At 35.8% G+C, this 17,841-nt stretch overlaps 1 non-coding gene across 1 annotated transcript; it reads right to left on the bottom strand.

Moving 5' to 3' along the window:
- Positions 1-8,582: 8,582 nt before the first annotated feature.
- On the bottom strand, positions 8,583-8,689 carry LOC125492994 (small nucleolar RNA R71). Its single transcript, XR_007269379.2, has one exon. It is a non-coding gene; the product is annotated as a small nucleolar RNA R71 (small nucleolar RNA).
- Between the last annotated feature and the right edge of the window lie 9,152 nt (positions 8,690-17,841).

Genomic DNA, 17,841 nt, shown 5'->3' with positions numbered 1-17,841 from the left:
TAGCTTAATCAATTTTTAGAGATGGACGGGGCATTCCGCAATACCAACTACACCCAAAGTCTAGAAAATGAAATTCGTCAATGTGATAGACAGATAGGTCGAGGAAGCAAGAGGCTGGTCCCCCGATTAGTTAGGTGTTTGGGCCAAATAGATAATCAGCCTAAGATTATAAGAGAGCCTACCTCGCTCTTTACCAAACAGGTGTCAGTTGTGGGTTCAATCATGGAGTTGACCTAGCTGAGAGGCTCCAGAAGTCATCAAAAAGTCGGGAAAAGATGGTTACCTTAAAAGGCAACAAAATCTCTTACCCCAAGTGTTAGGAAAGGGTGTTGTAGTGTTTGATTGATGCGGAATAAATTAATGAAATAATAAGAACGAGAAAAACAATAAAGAAGATAAACAAGAAAACACAAGGATTTATGTGCTTTGGTCAAAATAGACCTAAATATGTCCACATGTGGGGGAATTGAGAGCTTCTTCAATACGATGGAGAAAAACAGAGATAATAATTACAAGGAGTCCTAAAAATACTAGAGGCTAAAAGTGTATCACAATTGATCACCAAAGGTCCTTTTATAACATAAAGGAAACCTAATAAAAAATCCTAGAACAGTCTCCTAATATAACTCTAATGACGACTTAAAAATTAGGGTTAAAATGTGAAAAAAAAAACGTGTCGTCGCCATGGTAAAACCGTCTGATCAAGCCAAAATCCGCCCGGTCGGACGCAAGCGTCCAAAACGCCACGAAGGGGAAAACACAACTCGCCTGGACACCACCCGGTCGGGCCATTATAGACGCACGGTGGGACAACTTCGTCCGGTTGACTGAGCAAGCAATAAACTTCGCATTATTCTTCTTCCTTAGCCCAGTTTCAAGGCATCAACTAACACCAAGAAAGGCCCATCAAGGTTGCCTGTTTGGGAACCCCCAACAGTATAAAATAACATCAGTCTCATAAATGAATATGTATTCAATTCTCATCAAAAAAAACTAGAGCATCTATCTCTACGATTATTGATTTCTCTTTCTACCTCAATCATATCTGATTTGAGCGTCATAGCGATCACAGAACAATCTCCGAGTACTTTAACCTTGTTTTGCAAGATTTCGGTGTACGAATAACGAAATTCGGGCGTACCTTTCCCGGACCTACTTCAAGCCTCTACCATCAACAATCCTTAATCTCTTATACAGAAACACGAGGGAATACAAATGGAGTTCACGAATTTCATAAAATGTGTATAAACCTAAACCCTAACTTGTGCATCTGACAAACATCTCTAATTCTCCATATCTTCACTTTGCATCGAATGTACGAGGTAACATCCTATTTGTACACATTTACAGTTTATATTGATGGTCAATGAAGACATACATGGCCAGCCAGCCTCAAGGGCACCCCTTCAGCGAGACCCCGTGCTTGGTTAATCCTAGCGCCAAAAGATTTTCTCCACTACGATCGAGGATGAAGATTTGCAGGTCCCACTCAATATCGGCAAAAATACAATCATCTTATTCCGCCAATCAACCGCACCTAAAATGGAGATTTCCACTCCGATTACTTGGCGTGGGGCTAATTGTTTTGGCCCATTTCTTAGACCAACCCATCTATGACAAAGTTACTAAAATACCCCGACATCTAGGGAAGCCAATCCTCTACCAGCTGGAGCTGACTAAAATACCCTCATTTATTGGGGCTCCTATCCTCTATAAAATAGGGGTTGTCTCATCAGACAAAGGTAAGTAATTCTAAGCTACAAAATCCAGAGCATCTCTCTCTACATTGATCACTTTCTCTTTCTACCTCAATCATCTACTAACTTGAGCGTCGGAGGGGCGATCCCGGGACTACCCTTGGGGTAGGCTAACCTTGTTTTCTAGGATTCCGACGTACGGATAGCGGAACTCAGGCATACCTTCTTGGGACCTACATCAACTCTCTCAGCACACATTAGCATCCTCAATTTCTAAGCAGAAATAATGCAGAAACATATATTTTTCAATCACGCAAATTTAATTTTATTCATTTTCTCTCTACTCCATTGATGTTTGTTAAATATTATTCTTTTTTCCAACGAATTCTACAATTACATCTCCCCTCTTTGCTTTTGTCTTCGGTTTTTCGATCCTTAAAAGATGTCAAATCTCTAGTAGATTGAAGAACCACAAAACAAATTTCTAGGGTTTTGGATTTCTGCTTCATTTTCCATCCTTAATCTACTAATACGAGATCTCAAATTCAGACATAAATCCGCAATTTTTTTTTACCTAAGTATGAATGATAAACAAATTCTTCACAAATAATCAATGCATGCAAAATGTATATCATGTTCTAAATAAATATATATCATGTTCTAAAATAATGAGCAACATGTTCTAAAATGATGTACATCATGTTCTAAAATGAAATATATTATGTTCTAAAACGATGTACATCATGTTCTAAAACGATGTACATCATGTTCTAAAACGTTGTATATCATGTTCTAAAACAATGTATTCTATCATGTTCTAAAACGATATACATCATGTTCTAAAATGATGTATATCATGTTCTAAAACAAAGTACATCATGTTCTAACCTACATCTATACTCACATATGAAATGTTCTCACATAAGGACTCATTCTCACTGGATCTCAACCCTACACAAAGGAGGGCTCTTGTAAGAACACCTCCTCTATGTGAGAACACTTTTTTATGTGATAACAAATATCGACCTTTACACTTATGAGTAATGGCATTTTCGTAATTTAGTTCAATCCTTACCCCCTTCTTCCCCACCCCTTTCACGCTACTTCTTTTTTCTCTCTCTAAAGTTTTGCACATCTTCTCTTTCTCTCTCCTCTGTATCGTCGTCGTTCATGGAATTTTTGTTCTTCAAAGTTTTAGTTCGATTATTTGCGGATTCCACACTATTTTTTCCAGAATTCAACAGGTATTATTCAAAATTTTCATCATCTATCATATACCATCATAAGCACCTAAACGATAAACGACAGCAGAAATCCAAATAAAACACATTGGTTACTATATCTATGATACAACAGAGAGTCATTATGATATAGTAGAGGGTCACCATGATATGAAAATAATAAATATTGTTTTTTCTTGACTAATTTCTGTAAACATGTGATAGATGTGTATCGTCGTTCGTGGAGTTTTGTTCTTCAAAGTTTTAGTTCGATTATTTGCGGATTCAATACTATTTTCCCAGAATTCAACAGGTATTATTGGAAATTTTCATCATCTATCATATACCGTCATAAGCACCTAAACAATAAAAGACAGCAGAAATCCAAACAAAACACATTATATTTAGGCCATTAGTGGTTTCTAGCTTTGAGTGAAAGTGTATTGGTTACTATGATACAGCAGAGGGTCACTATGATATAGCAGATGGTCACCATAATATGGAAATAGTAAATATTATTTTTTCTATTGACTAATTTCTATAAACATGTGAGAGATGGGTTATTATGATATAACACATGGTCACTATGATATTTTCTCATAGTTTTGCAGACTTAGTTGCTCAATGTCATTTTCTTAATTCTCTTGGTAACCTACGGATGAGATTCATTCTCACATAAAAAAAATTCTCGCATAGGGACCTATTCTCACCGGATCCCAACCCCACACACTCACACACACACGTGTGTGTACACGTATATACATATATACGTATATATGTATATATAGATGTATATATATGTATATATTTTGAGTAGACACGTAGGTAAAGAATGATACAAATATAGTTACTCAGGTTCAGATTGCTTAAGTATTCATGTGGTATATTCAAATTTGATACAACTATATATATAGGATATTATATGTCCTTGTTCATGAATGATTATCCTTAGATAAATTTTAAAGTACCTTTTGCATGTTTCTTTGAGTTTTGATGTTTATCCTGTTGATCTTCTAATTTGCTGATAATTTTTTGAAAATTAAGGATTTCAATAAATTGTACTATTGAATTTCGATCGATCTAATGTTTATATGAGTATAATCTGAATAAAAACTATTGAAAAAGAAGGTCTAATATTAATATAAAAGTAGGCCTAGTCATCAACTAGATCAAACTATTCACTAAAAGAAATTATCTTAGTCAATATTGGACTAATTCTCTTTTTAATATTGGACTTACCATTGCCTAATTTTAATTCAAAAGTAGACGGTCTCATACAAGACAAATTCTAATATGAAAACCTAAAATTAGTAGAATTATAATCCTAATTTATAAACTTATTGAAATACTACTAATGTAATTTATATTTTAAAAAAATAGTATTATGTGGACCTAGTATACACCAATATTATTGTGGACCAATGATACAAATTGATTATAGATGACCCGTTTTGTTATATAGTTACCTATTCCAACCTATAGTTTACTCTTATATGTCTAATAACTTATTATAGTGATCCTTTTTTCCATAGTCACCTTTTCTCTCATATAATCATCACGTATAACCTTAAAAACTCAACTTATATCTATTGTTTATAATAATTTTTCTTCATTTTTGTCATAAATTACATGTTCTAGTATTAGGTCCAAATTAAATATAATGTGAATTAGATTCATATTATGTGTTTTTTTAAAAACAAAAAGGGAACAAAAAATTATCCTTGATAACAAATCATTTATAATCTAAAATATATAAGTGAAAATTAGAGTTTTGTTTTGAATCAACAAGCTAATTTATCAAATTACGTAAATTGTATATAACTTTTGCTACGTAATTCAGAATATTTTGATTTTTATACCGTTAGAGAGCACACAAAATATGCTTCGAAATAAGATCCATTTACAATATAGTTCAATAACTTATAAAATGGAGAGCGCCACGTCGGATTGTCATGTCATGCATTTTTACTTTTAGCTTTTAAAAAATAGAGTACTACATATATACATCGATTTAAATACATATTGTGAGTTGTATATAAGGGAAAATTAGCGTTTGGTTTTGAATGAACAACCTAAATTATTATATTAGGTAAATTGTATGTAACTTGTGCTACGTAATTCGAAATAATATAATTTTTGTACCATTGGATTGCGCCTAAAATATGCTTCGAAATAAGATTCATGTACAATATAGTTTTACAACTTGTGAAATAAAGATCACCACGTAGGATTGTCATGTCATTAATTTCTATTTTAAATATTTTTAAAAACTAGAGTTCTACTTATAGTTAAATACATAAAAGGAGTTTTGGATTGGGAGAAATGAGTTTTTCGTTTTTAACAAATAACCTAAACTATCATATTATGTAACTAAATATAACTTTTGCTACCTAATTCAAAAATATTATAATTCTTTTACTATTGTAGATTGTTAGTAATATGCTGTAAAATAAGATCCACATTCAACATATGATTTTACAACTCATGAAAATATATTTATGTAGATGAATTGTAAGACATTATTTAGTCTTTTTTTAGATAAATATAATAATTACGATAAGTATAGTAAACTATATATATGTGTGATTATAGCCTTTGATCATAGGTCTGATTTACGGGATCAAATATATTATTTTTCAAAACCTCAAGTCTTGCTAAACGAACCAAAACAATTTAGTATTGCAACAAAATTTGTTAAGGAAACTTTGTTGTTACGACAAAAACTAAAATTTATATATCGATAAAGTTACATATATATATTAGAGTTTGGATGATGAGAAAGTAGAGTTTGATTTTAAAAAACAACATTAGAATTATAAATACAATGATGTTGAAAAATCTCATTTCACAACAAAAAATCAATAATTTAAACAAACAATATGATTTTTTTTGAATTAGTAATATATATATATATATATATATATATATATATATATATATATATATATATGATTGATAATGGTTGGCTTAGGGTTATAAAACTATGGTTCTGGTATCCTTCAAATAGATAGAGGGAAAATCGAGACAAGCAAGAACAACTGTTAATTATGACTTGAAATCTTGTGAATGACATAAGGCTGACTTTGAATGCACATATATCCCAATCTATAAATGGTTTTGATGTGATTCAAATTGGAAGTGATAGCTTGTTCAAAGAGCTTTCCAATGATAGGTCATATGCCCAACTCCGATAAGAAACGAGAAAGTTACGCCCGTTTTACGAATGACTGACGAAGCTGTTTCGTACCGGGCTCGAAAACCCGCGGGCGCGGGCTATATCCCGCGGGCGGGCAGAACATCTATGAGAATGGGGATGACTGGCTGATAAGTGCGTTTCTAACGCACTTTATGACCTTCTTTTGGCTTGTTTTAGCTCCCTGTTCCTCCTTTTCTTCCTTCTTTCTCCTCACTTTTCCCTTCTATTTCATTCACGTGATCATACTTGGTCATAGTGACATTTTGCTAGATTTTCGATCTATTTCGATCGAATTTCTAGCACATATGCTTTCACCATATTTGTTCGTGTTTCTATTGCAGGTATTGCCCTCTTCGGGGTCGAGAAATGCGAGACATGGCATAAGGGATCGAGCTAGAGGCTGAAAGGTAGCATGAGGTGCGCTTGGTATGCCCCCACATGGTGCGCCCGCACAAGCCACTGGTGCGCCCGCACCATCGACCAATTCTGGAGCACAAAACAGACTACATTGGCCCGCACCTTACATTTGGTGCGCCCGCACCTTCATCTGGTGCGCCCGCACCTTCATCTGGTGCGCCCGCACCATTTGACGAAGAGAATCTCCTGAGGCAGAAGACTCAGGTGCGCCCGACCTGAAGTTTGGTGCGCCCGCACCTGAGCAAGGTGCGCCCGCACCTCCTTTTGGTGCGCCCGCACCTCACGATCCGGAAAAAAAACAATCGATCATTAAACCCTCTTTTCGAGAGGAGTTGGGGACTTACGCTTTTTCTAGTTTTTACACAATACTTTAGGGTTTTGTATTAGAGAGAAAACACTTGAGTTTTCATTGGTAATTGAGATTAGAGATCATAGTTTGTGATTCGATTTACATTCAAGGTACTTTTGTTCAATTCAATTCAAAGTTTCAGTTTTTATTTCATTCTCTTGGTGTTTGTTTATGTTCTTATATTATTTAAGATCTTCATTCTCTTAGTTTAATAATTGCGATTTCTATTAGTTTAATTTCTTAATCATGTTTAACCTTAGATTAGTCATAGATTTTATGTTTAATTGCTTAAACTCCATGATTAGTGAGTAGTTTCATAATCTAGGGTTAGGGTGAAAGTATGAATTAGGGTTTAAATATGATGTTGATGTGATTGTGATGTATGGAGAAGTTTATGCATTGATCTTGGTGTTTTGAGACCTTAGGATAGATATTGATCACATTTATACTTTGGTATTTTGATTTCAAACGTTCTTAAATCGGATTTTGAACTCTTTTATCATCCCCAAGAATCAACTTAATTTCTATACCAAGATATTGGATGGAAATTAAGGGGATCCTTCATTAGGGGTTTTCCAAACTTATCAATCCTTAATCAATTAACTAAAGACCATTCGAGAGAGGATTTAGTTGATTGATTGAAGTGATTACTCTTGAGGACCATTCGAGAGAGGACTCAAGTAATTTAGAGGGAAAATAACCTTGCATAATCGTCTTTGTTGCTTCGCAATCGCATTAACAATCATCATCCGTTCTTATTCATACTAGTAACCTTAACTCTAGTGTCTTTATTTGATATTTAAACTCGTGATATTTGCTTGTTTTAGTTGTTAGATAGTCTTAATTGTTACCAAACATTTCAAACCCCCAAATACCTTTCAATTAGGTAGTCTAGACTAGATAGACTAATCAATCCCATTTTCCCTGTGGATCGACCCTTGACTTGCCCTTACTATTCCTTAGTAGTTGCTTGTTAGGACTATAAATATTGTTTGGAAAGCGGTTCTTAGTGCCTGAACGACACACTAAAAACCTCTTATCAAAATGGCGCCGTTGCCGGGGAATGCTGTGCTATTGATTGAAGTATATTTTAGTTTAGTTTGCTTAGTTGATTTTTCTTTTATTTTCTTTTTAACTGTGGTTGTTATTTGCTAATCCTCTGCTTAGCTTTGTTGTGTTACATGAGAAGAAGAACTCACGGTTCACCCACATTGCCTCTAGATCTTGAAATCGACCGTACGTTGCGAAAGCTTCGGAAGAATTTGGGAAATCTGACTTTGGGTTCCGAGCCTTCTTCACCAATCTCAAGTACATCAAGTGAAGTTGAATCAGAAATGGGTGAAGAAAATCCACAACTGTTTAGGGATTTCGGAAATCCGGGTTCCTATGTTCTTCAAGGTGGAATTCCGGGTTCCTACAAATTTCAGCATTCACCCTCAGTATACTCGGATGGTGAAAGCAGAGCAGTTTTGTGGGGGGTCAGATGAAGATCCTCTAGACCATCTCGACAGGTTTCTTGAGATCTGTGCCATGATAACACTAATGATGTCTCTCCTGACTACATCAAGATGCACCTGTTCCGGTCCTCTCTTACCGGAAAAGCAAAGTCATGGCTCAAGAGCTTGCCTGCTAATTCCCTCACTACATGGGAAGAAGTCACGATGGCATTCTTGAAGAAATACTTCCCGGAGTGGAAGACTGCGGACATAAGGAGGAAGATCTCCTCATTTGAGCAAGAGAACGATGAGACACTTGCCGAAGCTTGGGAGCGGTTCAAGGAGATGATCCGTTCATGCCCACACCATGAGTTCAACAAGAATCTACTCATGCGATTCTTCTATGATGGTCTTGATCCGATTTCACGGGCCAATCTTGATGCTGGAGCGGGAGGTCAACTATCTAAGATCCCGCAAGAACAACTTGAGTCCACAATTGAGGAGGTGATCAAGAACTACTCATGGGGTGGAAGACGAAGAGGTGCTCAACCTAAGAAGAGCGGAAAGTTTGAAATTGACCCCATGGATCAAATTCAAGCTAAGATGGACCAACTCGATAAGAAGCTCTCCAAGATCAATCTTGCATCGTCTACTCCTTCACAGGTAAACTCTTTTTCTTGTGATATTTGTGGTGGTACTAACCATGATACTTCTTATTGTGGAGGTACCCATTCGGAGCATGTGGCGGCAATTAATTCAAGAGGAGATGGATATCAAGGAAACCAAGGTATAGGAATAATCAACAAGGAGGTTGGAGACAACCTCAACAAAACTACACCCAAGGATTCAACCAACCTCAACAAGGATGGAATCAACCTCAACAAGGGTACAACAGCTCACAACCAAGGGTTTGCGCAAGGGTATAACCAAAACCAAAACTATAACCAAGGTGGTTCCTCCTCACAAGGGTCCAACACATACCAAGCTCCACATCAAAGGACCAACAACCCAAAACCTCCCTCCAACCTTCCTTTCCCCAAACAAAATCCCGAACCTACACCATCTTCCGATCCACCTCTCTCCAAATTCTCCAACAACTCCAATCCATGAACCAAATTCTCCAAAACCATGAGCAAAGGTTTCAAGAGCTACAAGCCCACAACAAAATGCTTGAAACCCAAATTGCCCAAGTAGCTGAGAAGAATCCTCCACCCCCACAAATCAACTTCCAGGCCAACCCATTCCTAACCCCAACCTCCATCAAGCCAAAGCCATTCATTTGAGGTCGGGAACAAGTTATGCGGGTCCTAAGATGCCGAATGGGGAGTTAGAGCAGGATGGAGAAGCTGAGGTTGTTGAGAAGGAGGGTGGAGCTGAGGAAACTGAGAAAGAGGACGTTGAGGAGAAGATGAGTCACATGTTCAAGTTGGTGACAAAAACACTTGCCATCACCTCCACCAACCAAATCCTATGTGCCTCCGGTTCCCTATCCTCACAGGTTGGTAGAGAGAAAGTTGAGTGACAAGTTCACTAAATTTCTGAAGTGATGAAGAGCCTGCAAATCAACATTCCATTCCTTGAGGCTATGTCTCAAATGCCAGCTTATGCTAAATTCTTGAAAGAGATCCTCTCCAATAAGCGAAAACTTAATGATGAGCTTATCTCCCTACCTTACCAAGTGAGTGCTCTTGTGCAACGAACTATGCCCAAGAAGCAAAGAGATCCCGGGAGTTTCACCTTGCCAGTGAAGATAGGTGACTTAGAATAAGGGTGCACTGGCCGATCTGGGAGCCAGTGTCAATTTGATGCCCCTTTCTATTGCAAAGCACCTGAAATTTCCTCTTCATCCTACGCGCAAAACGATTCAATTGGCGGACCGCACTGTGAGAGTCCCTTGTGGTGAGTTGGAGGATATACCGATTCAAGTTGGGCATGTGTTTGTACCATGCGACTTTGTGGTGATGGATATGGAGGAAGATCCGAGACTCCTCTTATTCTGGGAAGAGAAGCTCTGAAGACTTTGGGTGCCGTGATAAACTGCAAAAACGACACAATCACGGTTGAGGTAGCTAATGAGCGGGTGGTGTTCGAGTTCTCTAAGACACTGAAGAGACCTATGATGGAGAAAATTTGCCGGGTAAGCCTAGTGGAAGATGAGGTGGAGGACACCATGAGTGTGGATGATTCTGGGGGCGATTTGTATGCTGCACTTACCGACACCCTTAACTTGGACATGGAAGAGGACACGCAAGATGAGGCGTTTGAGGTTCTAGCTGCATCATCCACTGAAAAAGAGGAGTGTTCTAAGCCTCCTCCCAAGGTAGAGTTCAAACCCCTTCCTCCTCTCTTAGATATGTTTTTCTTGATGATGCATGTACTTATCCTGTTATTGTCAATTCGAGTCTTGATGACATTTCTATATCAAAACTGATTGGAATTTTGCAAAAATATAAAGATGTCATTGGGTATTTGATTGATGACTTTAAGGGGATAAGCCCTTCTCTTGCTATGCATCGTATCCATCTCATCGATAGTAATGCCTCCTCCATCGAGCATCAGAGAAGGCTCAATCCCAACCTCAAAGAGGTTGTTTGTAACAGCCCGAATTTCCCCACCAGCTTACAAAGGATTAAGCACAGCGAAAGAGACTCTAGTCGAGGTAACTCGGACTATTACCATCACACTCACCGAACAACATCGGAGAGTGTGGAACTCAATTCCCAACTCTATTCAAATAAATTAACTATTATAACTACGCTCTGATTCTCAGACTCTATTCTCATAAATTTCTACAGAAAATCCGGCAGAGTTTCCTTTGAAAATAGGACAACGCTAAAGCGAGAAATAATATGAACCTGTTGCAATTTCAATTTATAAAATATTTCCAAATCCCAAGCTCAACAATCTCAACGCTTTCGCGGAGCAACAACCAATAGAGAATCAGGAGCACTAACTAGCGACTCTTAAATGTAGAAATAGATTATAGAAAATAAACAACTAACTATTACAAAGTCAAACGTCCTCACTTCGATAGCAACTATAATACTACTCCAGCTTGTATCAGCTTCAACTTGCAAAGGTTAACTTTCGGCTTCAACCTGAAACATTTAGGAAAACTGCCACCAACAAGTGACAGGCCACAGAAATGACAAAACAACATATACACATCAGCAAAGCTGAGTACTAACCCGTAAACAAGAGTAACACATGCTTTGGTGGTTTTTACTTGAAAACGACTCTCACACAATCAATATAAGTTCAACAATCACACCAATCATAGCATACTTAGCATCAATATTCTGGTTGAACATACATATTACGTTTCCAAATTCCACGTTCCATATATGGTAAACAAAATTCAATAAGATGACTCTCAACAATGACATGTTTCTATATTCTCATTTAATCAACCTTTCAACTCAATTACTATATTTTCACAAAATCCGATCGTTTGGCATGAACGCGAGTGGAGAGGGGTACCACGCAGTACCAGCTGTCTCCAAACTAGTGAGGGTCGTCACCCAGCCTTTTATTGTTATGCTTGCAAGACTTACCCGGACATGTCCTATAACGCCAGGGATTAGCCCCTCCTGGAAGGCAACCAATAGGGACTTTACCCGCCCTAACTCGGGGTGCCTATTCATGCCTCACTTTCATATTTATAAAATAAGATATTTTATGGTTTATACTTTAAACCTCAATACTCATAACATAACACCATATTCGACCTTATCTGGTCTTAACTCATATCTGAATCATTTCCTCGTTATCATACCAAATCATAATTTGAGAAAATAGTATTTTCGAAAAACTCCAATGACTGAACAAAAAGAATACTTTTATAATAATCCAATAGCAATTCACAACTAACTCATAGAGATACATCATACTCACAGGCATTACTATAAACGATATATGATATCTAATATTCATAAAACGCACACAAGAGCATTTAAATATATATTGCTGAACATAAAGGTTACATCCACTCTATAACCATTATGCGAAACCTCCAACCATCATGACTTGATTTCCCATGTCATCTTGAATTATATACGTCTACATAGCCATCCTCCAACAATCACCTCAAAATAACGTTGATAATCAATAACCAAAATTAGACTAATCTAAACTATAAAAACGTAATCGTAACTTATTCCCAATTCACAAATGATCAACCTTTAACATTCTAATTTCTTTAATCCTTAATTAATATCTATAACTTCGATGATATTAGCTACATCGACTTGCATCCCAATTCATAATCACAATTCCAAATTATAAAACTAAACAAACTAAACATAACTCACAACCGTACCTAAATCAAGCACCTAATTGTGCTACCAACAATTATATTAAGAATATAAAGCTAGCTCGACTCGTAAATAAACCTCAATGAATTGATTTCTATCTTGCATTCAAATCCTTACTAATCGAATAACAATTCCAACATTATAATCTCCTTCATAATTCTGAATGATAGTCCATTCCAAAATTATCCTCCAATAATCAAGAGTATTAAAGTAATTAGCAACTTGTATCCAACCTAGTCATTTCCCCTGTAGATAACCATAATCGTCTAACATATAACTCTTATAAAGACATATTTCAAATCGATACATATATGTTTTTCAAATTCCAATAATCAACATAAACACAACTGGTAGTAATTAATCATGTCAACAAATATCCACAACAATATTACTAAGTCTCTCAGTTAAATTAACTAACAAGAATAAACCAAAAACACATGACTCAAGTTTCATCGATCATAGGTTCATTATAAGTAACAACATATAATCCATGTTATACCATTAGCTGAGTTCTCATTAACATAATCAGTAATAAAACCAAGTATAGATCATACTCATGGTCATACATAGCGAGTTTATCTCATTAAAACAATGTCATTATTTAAGTGGGACTTCTTTTAAGGTAATTCTAAACTCATTTGATTTATGTAGTTAGAACACACACACTAATACACTTTAGTGAATCACTAGTCAATTAAGCCGACTTTATTATCTTATTTCATTTATAGTTATCAACTAAAATACTTTTTAGCCACATCTTCATTAATCGAAACCATAGTTAATGAAACTAACTCAAGTACTCTTCACAATACTAATAAGACTATAATTCTCTTTCTAACTTAATATGAGAAAATAATTAAACACGTGAGCATCACACTTCTTAATTACTATTCTTTTAACTTATACTTCAACCATAAACTTGGATTACTACCACATTTATTAGAAATTTTCTATCAACATTAAACTAAAGATATTCTGAGATTTCGAAACTGAACTAGTCGACAAAGTTATAGCCTTCAATCACAATATCTTACTAGTAATACCAACTACAATTTAAATTATAAACTAGTTTCATAAACAACTTCACCAAATGAAACCATAAACCGAAAATCATTAGCAACATAGAAAATGAATCAGATTTTACAACATAAACCACCAAAACAATTAATCCATCCTTATGTGAATTTTCATCTAACAAAGAAAAGATTAGGCAGGTGCTATTAAATCAGATTTTGATAAAATCAACACTAACATCATGAAGCAAACCACCACACAACACAATCGATTGAAAATACGAATTCACACCCAACAATAATGAAGTATCATCAACTATAATCACTATTATCAACAAGTGAATCATCACTCACTATTGACAAACAAGAAGAAAAGGAACAAAGAACAAAAGAGGGGGTTTAGTACCGACAAGAGGGCTGCCCAGAAAAGGACAAGCTGAACTCCGGCGAGATAACGGAGAAGGCAGGGCTCAGTGATGCAGGAGGCGCTCGCCGGTATCAACGCACCGGTGCGGTGGCGGAGCAGAGCAGCGGACGAAGCACAACAGCAGACGAAGCACGCGGGAGAAGAAGAACCACAGCAACATCACCGCAAGGGGGGGGGGGAACTGCAGCACAGATCTCCGGCGAGGAAACGGCGGGGTTCCGGTGAACTTAAGACGCCGACGAATAGAACAGGCGAACAGAGGAGAGAGGCACGAAATGGGGTTGGGGTTTCACTGGGTTTGGGTTTTCGGGTTTTCGTGGGTTTTCTCACGGGAAAAATGACGAGGAAGATCAAGATAAGGATGGGTTTTGTTACTTTTTGGGTTTGCACTTATAAACCGACAAGGGAAAGGAAATTGAAGAGAAATCGACTTTGACTTCCTATTTGACCAAATACCACTCAACTTAAACTTCAAATCCGAAAATATAAAATAATAATAATAATAATAATAATAATAATAATAATAATAATAATAATAACTCCACAACTCAAATAAAATAAGAATTTTGGAAACATAATTAACTTAATAATTATAATTAGCATTTTAATAAAGGCTCTTAAAAACAGGGCTATTACACTCTACCACCCTTAAAATAAGTTTCGTCCCCGAAACTTACAAATAATTATTTTCATAAAACTAAAATCTCAAGCTCCAAAGACATGAATGGCCAGCCTCCATTCTACCATCATCTTTCGTATCTCTACTTCAACTTGATTCGCGAAATCAAGGAGCAAAGAAAACAAAAGGGGCAAATTCGTTGGCATTGGATTTCAATCATCTCATCGACAGAGATCTCGTTTGAAATTCATTTACTTAAGCAAATCATACAAGTTTTCTCAAAATACACACTTTTAAGTAAAATAACATCATGAACAATCAAGTCATAACAAGATAATATACACATTAGCAAATATACACACACGTAATACCCATTTGAATAAATGGATTCATATAGTACACGCGTAAGCGCAAACACTCATACGGCTTGATTCATTTATATCTAACTCTTTAGCCAATTCATTAGACCTATATTCAACCCCTACACTATGATATGGAGATCACAGTGTATCCAAAAACTACTCAAGCTCTGATACCACTTGTAACAGCCCGAATTTCCCCACTAGCTTACAAAGGATTAAGCACAGCGAAAGAGACTCTAGTCGAGGTAACTCGGACTATTACCATCACACTCACCGAACAACATCGGAGAGTGTGGAACTCAATTCCCAACTCTATTCAAATAAATTAACTATTATAACTACGCTCTGATTCTCAGACTCTATTCTCATAAATTTCTACAGAAAATCCGGCAGAGTTTCCTTTGAAAATAGGACAACGCTAAAGCGAGAAATAATATGAACCTGTTGCAATTTCAATTTATAAAATATTTCCAAATCCCAAGCTCAACAATCTCAACGCTTTCGCGGAGCAACAACCAATAGAGAATCAGGAGCACTAACTAGCGACTCTTAAATGTAGAAATAGATTATAGAAAATAAACAACTAACTATTACAAAGTCAAACGTCCTCACTTCGATAGCAACTATAATACTACTCCAGCTTGTATCAGCTTCAACTTGCAAAGGTTAACTTTCGGCTTCAACCTGAAACATTTAGGAAAACTGCCACCAACAAGTGACAGGCCACAGAAATGACAAAACAACATATACACATCAGCAAAGCTGAGTACTAACCCGTAAACAAGAGTAACACATGCTTTGGTGGTTTTTACTTGAAAACGACTCTCACACAATCAATATAAGTTCAACAATCACACCAATCATAGCATACTTAGCATCAATATTCTGGTTGAACATACATATTACGTTTCCAAATTCCACGTTCCATATATGGTAACAAAATTCAATAAGATGACTCTCAACAATGACATGTTTCTATATTCTCATTTAATCAACCTTTCAACTCAATTACTATATTTTCACAAAATCCGATCGTTTGGCATGAACGCGAGTGGAGAGGGGTACCACGCAGTACCAGCTGTCTCCAAACTAGTGAGGGTCGTCAACCCAGCCTTTTATTATTATGCTTGCAAGACTTACCCGGACATGTCCTATAACGCCAGGATTAGCCCCTCCTGGAAGGCAACCAATAGGGACTTTACCCGCCCTAACTCGGGGTGCCTATTCATGCCTCACTTTCATATTTATAAAATAAGATATTTTATGGTTTATACTTTAAACCTCAATACTCATAACATAACACCATATTCGACCTTATCTGGTCTTAACTCATATCTGAATCATTTCCTCGTTATCATACCAAATCATAATTTGAGAAATATAGTATTCGAAAAAACTCCAATGACTGAACAAAAAGAATACTTTTATAATAATCCAATAGCAATTCACAACTAACTCATAGAGATACATCTATACTCACAGGCATTACTATAAACGATATATGATATCTAATATTCATAAAACGCACACAAGAGCATTTAAATATATATTGCTGAACATAAAGGTTACATCCACTCTATAACCATTATGCGAAACCTCCAACCATCATGACTTGATTTCCCATGTCATCTTGAATTATATACGTCTACATAGCCATCCTCCAACAATCACCTCAAAATAACGTTGATAATCAATAACCAAAATTAGACTAATCTAAACTATAAAAACGTAATCGTAACTTATTCCCAATTCACAAATGATCAACCTTTAACATTCTAATTTCTTTAATCCTTAATTAATATCTATAACTTCGATGATATTAGCTACATCGACTTGCATCCCAATTCATAATCACAATTCCAAATTATAAAACTAAACAAACTAAACATAACTCACAACCGTACCTAAATCAAGCACCTAATTGTGCTACCAACAATTATATTAAGAATATAAAGCTAGCTCGACTCGTAAATAAACCTCAATGAATTGATTTCTATCTTGCATTCAAATCCTTACTAATCGAATAACAATTCCAACATTATAATCTCCTTCATAATTCTGAATGATAGTCCATTCCAAAATTATCCTCCAATAATCAAGAGTATTAAAGTAATTAGCAACTTGTATCCAACCTAGTCATTTCCCCTGTAGATAACCATAATCGTCTAACATATAACTCTTATAAAGACATATTTCAAATCGATACATATATGTTTTTCAAATTCCAATAATCAACATAAACACAACTGGTAGTAATTAATCATGTCAACAAATATCCACAACAATATTACTAAGTCTCTCAGTTAAATTAACTAACAAGAATAAACCAAAAACACATGACTCAAGTTTCATCGATCATAGGTTCATTATAAGTAACAACATATAATCCATGTTATACCATTAGCTGAGTTCTCATTAACATAATCAGTAATAAAACCAAGTATAGATCATACTCATGGTCATACATAGCGAGTTTATCTCATTAAAACAATGTCATTATTTAAGTGGGACTTCTTTAAGGTAATTCTAAACTCACTTTGATTTATGTAGTTAGAACACACACACTAATACACTTTAGTGAATCACTAGTCAATTAAGCCGACTTTATTATCTTATTTCATTTATAGTTATCAACTAAAATACTTTTTAGCCACATCTTCATTAATCGAAACCATAGTTAATGAAACTAACTCAAGTACTCTTCACAATACTAATAAGGACTAACTAATTCTCTTTCTAACTTAATATGAGAAAACTAATTAAACACGTGAGCATCACACTTCTTAATTACT

This window comes from Beta vulgaris, chromosome 8 (genome assembly GCF_026745355.1).
Source record: "Beta vulgaris subsp. vulgaris cultivar EL10 chromosome 8, EL10.2, whole genome shotgun sequence".
In the NCBI taxonomy this organism is placed as follows: domain Eukaryota; kingdom Viridiplantae; phylum Streptophyta; class Magnoliopsida; order Caryophyllales; family Amaranthaceae; genus Beta; species Beta vulgaris.
This window is presented reverse-complemented; position numbering and strand designations above follow the sequence as displayed.